At 44.4% G+C, this 3925-nt stretch overlaps 2 pseudogenes; one reads left to right on the forward strand and one right to left on the reverse strand.

Moving 5' to 3' along the window:
* Nucleotides 1-135: 135 nt before the first annotated feature.
* LOC101573069 lies at nt 136-991 on the reverse strand (annotated as a pseudogene).
* A 1237-nt stretch (nt 992-2228) lies between these two features.
* LOC101571465 lies at nt 2229-2770 on the forward strand (annotated as a pseudogene).
* The last annotated feature ends 1155 nt before the right edge of the window (nt 2771-3925 follow it).

Here is a 3925-nt window from a genome sequence, read left to right on the forward strand (position 1 = left end):
CTTTCACTTACTTTCTCCTTTCTTAAGGAAGCAAAAAATATGTACCTTCACCAGAATTCTGAAAGTCAGTTTGTACAGCAGTGAATGAGTAGCTTTGGCCTTTGGAATTGCAGTCACTTTCATCAGATATTTTCTTCATTCTGGATCAAGACGTGGTAAAACAGGGAGAAAAAGATTCCCAAATGCAGAGTCTTGAGTTATGAAGCATTCAGATGAATGTGTGTGAGCATGCTGCCAATCTGCCTTCTGCTGGGCTGCGATATGGTGTTGCTCTGCATGATCCCGGAAGTCCATGTTCAGAGAGAGCCTGGAGAGTGCGATGCTAGCTCCTGGATGATTTGTTGAAAATTGGTTCTGCATAAGTAATTTTCCTTTTTCTTTATCCAGCTCTGCTGCTGGACAAATATTGCAACTCTATTTTTGTTTTGAAATCCTTGTCCTGAAGAGTTTGCTGAAATCTTGTTTTTCTTCAGCTGTGCTCAGTAGCAACTGATCAGCCCTTTACTATCACCTTCTAGGAACATAGAGCCCAGCAACCACACCAAAAACCTTCCGCCTCAACTTGGTGGTGGTACACGCCTGTAAGCCCAGCACACTGCGAGGCTGAAGAAGGAGAATAAAAAGTTCTAGCCCATTCCAAGCAATTTAGTGACTTAGTAAGATCCCAAATTTTTAAAAATAGGAATGATGCTTGATTCCTTCAGGACAGCCCGGGATCAAAGGGGCTAGAAAGCAGATGCTAGAGTCCAACAAACGAATAATCAGAAATTGGCTTTGGTTGAGGCACAGAGCCAGAGGCCACGTTATGACCTGAGGGGTCAGGGCCTGTGGTGAAAGGCTGTGCCAGGGCTGAGGAGCTGCTCAGAAGGACCACGGTGAGCGGCGGGCGGCAGGGGGCAGGGGGCAGCTGGCGGGCTGAGGAGAAAGGACAGCGTGAAGACTGTGGTGCAAGGTTTGCTGGGAGGTGGCCCTCTTGGGGCAACAAGGACATAACAGGAGGTCATGGCCGGGGCTATGCCTGGTGCTCCCCAGAGCCGCCAGCTGTCCTAATTACCTTGGACACGAGGGCACCCTGGAGTCTCACAGGGGCACCAAGCCTGCCCAGACAGCCGGGTTAGGGCACAGGCACCAGCAGCGCCACCACCCCACTTCAACCTTCCTGCCCCCAAGTTTTGTGATTTTGAAATAGAAAGATAAGACAGGTATGGAATAAAAATCACGCTTCCAAAAGAGTGGAAGAGAAGAGAAGAAAGAAGTGCTGGTTACTGGCCTGGTTCAAAATCTTGCAAGATAAATTTTATTACATTATAAGGCTTAATGATAATTTTCCTTGTCTAGCAACAGTATTCTTCAAGCCAAGAAGGAATGGTCAATCTTACATGAAGTATATACTTATCTTCTTGGTTAAAGGATAAAACACGTTCATAATGAAATATTTCAACTGTTCTAATGTATAGATGCAAGGAGTCAGAAAACTTCCTGTAGGTCATCTTAGTTCTTGTTCCCTTTGCTTGAAACACACAGGGTCCCTGCTGGTGTAATCCAGCCCCTAATTCTGACATTCACAGGGCTGGTTTCCTAGCCACACCCCAGGTGATCTCAGCACAAAGGGCTTTCTAGATTTTGCAAAGAATATTGCAAAGAACCTTGAAGAATATTTAGTTTCTGCCCTAAATAGCTCATTACTGCCATTGTGCATGTCACATAACAGTAAGAAAGGAATTTGACTCTAAATTAAAAACTGCAACCAAATATGAGGGTGAGAGAACTTTGGACACTGAAAATGGAAAAACAGCTTCAAACAGAAGGAAATTATTTCATGGATGCATGTGTTGTATGAAAGAATCGAAATAACTCCAATCATTTCATTGCTATTTTATTTTTTTCTCATTAAAATGAATACAAAATTAAAAAGAGAGTGGCTGGCAAGATAGATCAGTAGAATAAGTCCTTGACTGGCAAGCACAAGGTCCTGCGTTCAATCCCCGGTTCTTCCAAAAAATAAAAAGTAAAAAATAAAAAGAGAAATAACTCCACTGTATATCAAATCACACTTTCTTTATGTACTACCAATTGTGGTGGTGTAAACATTTGTGTGTATGTATCATTACGATATGATGCTTTTAACTCTTTTGAAGGGATATCAAAGTGTGAGTGAAATGAACGCCTCCCTTGCAGAGGCTACCACTGAGGTCTCTGGCCAGTGTTGGTTCCCTGCATGCACAAGCATGGGGAGTATCTTTACAAACCTCTTTGAGGGCCTTTTTGGCATAAAATAGATGAGTATTGCCATAGGGGGCTTGGATGCTGGCGGCGAGACGATGATTGTTTATAAACTGAAGTTTGGTGTAACTGTGACCACTATTCCTACCATAGGTTTCAGTGTGAAGGTTGTTGAAGAAAAGAATATGAGCTTCACTATGGGGATGTGGGTAATCAGGACAAGATTCGACCACTGTGGCACCACTACTTCTGGTACACCCAAGGCTTGGTCTTTGTGGTGGACAGCAATGAGAGAGTGTGTGAATGAGGCCTGTGAGGAGCTCATTAGGATGCTGGCTGAAGACTAGCTTGGGGACGCTGTCCTCATTGTGTTTTCCAACAAGCAGGACCTCCCCAATGCCATGAATACAGCTAAAATCACAGAAAGCCTGGGTTGCATTCTCTGTGCCACAGGAACTGGTACATTCAGGCCACTTGTGCCACCAGTGGGGATGGGCTCTATGAGGGATGGGACTGGCTCTCCAATCAGCTCTGTAGCCAGAAGTAAACCAGAACCCCCTTCACCTCATTTCCTCTTCTTCTAAATTCTCCACTTTCCTCTCATGTGGCAAATGTTGTGGCTTTGTGGTCCTGAGTTCCATAAGTTGTCTCCATGTGTTGGTTACAGTGTGCAAGCATGTGCAGACATAGCCTGCAGCAGGGTTTTATTTAATATAAATAGTTTCTGTTTCCACAGAGGCAGTTTCTGGTACTCCTGTGCAATATGATGCAGCTTTTTTACCGTAAAGAAAAAACCAACTCACTGTTAGTTCTGAGAAGGGATTTGGATGCAGGGACACCTGGCCCGCAGGAGCCATGGAGCTATACATTGGTGTCTGGATCCATTTGGCGGTTGGTGTATAACCCAAACTCTGTGCACTTTGAAAAACAGTTGCAAATTACAAGGTTAGGAGAACACTTGAACACACAGAAGGGAGACTAATCTTAGTGCGGTTCAGCCTGCTCATCAGATCAGCTGTTCCTCTGGGAAATCCAGAGATGAGACAAAGGAATGCCATCCAAGCAATGGTCGCAGTGGAGACCCTGTGGCCCGCCTGTCTTAAGGTCATCCGCATTCCATAACATTGTGCTTGTGCTCATGCTCACATGGTCAACTTGGGATAGCAGGGAGATTTATAGGGGCACGGGGCCCACTCTCCCCCTCAGTCAGTGTGCAGCTGAAGTGGCAGCCTATTCCTGATGCCCACTTGAGACTTACGTTTGTCTAAGTCTGGGTCTCACCAGTAGGAGTGAGTGCAAGCTGGGGTGGTTGGTTCATTCCAGAGCACAGTCCCAGAGTACCCCCACCTCCATGTGGGAAGTAGCTTCCTCCCTCAGCCTACAAAGGTCCATTTTGCCATCAGAAAAGATGACCTCTGCTGTTTCTTTTGTATTTTGATAGTCTCTGAAGGAGCTGGAGCTATTAAATTTGCTGTGAGAAAGTTCAGAACTGGTTTATTTGGTGCTGTGGAACTCTTACTGCTTTCAATACACAATCAGTAATGAATCGTTTCATATACTTGTTTTCTTTTCTTTTTCTTTTTTTTTTTTCTCAAAGTTTTATTGACAAACAGATAGCAATGAGACAGTTTCAAATCATATCGGAAGGACAGTTTCAACAAATAATACACTGCATATATTCTTCTTAGTGGTTAATTGCTGT

This window comes from Octodon degus, unplaced genomic scaffold (assembly GCF_000260255.1).
Source record: "Octodon degus isolate 3935 unplaced genomic scaffold, OctDeg1.0 scaffold00427, whole genome shotgun sequence".
Lineage (NCBI taxonomy): Eukaryota > Metazoa > Chordata > Mammalia > Rodentia > Octodontidae > Octodon > Octodon degus.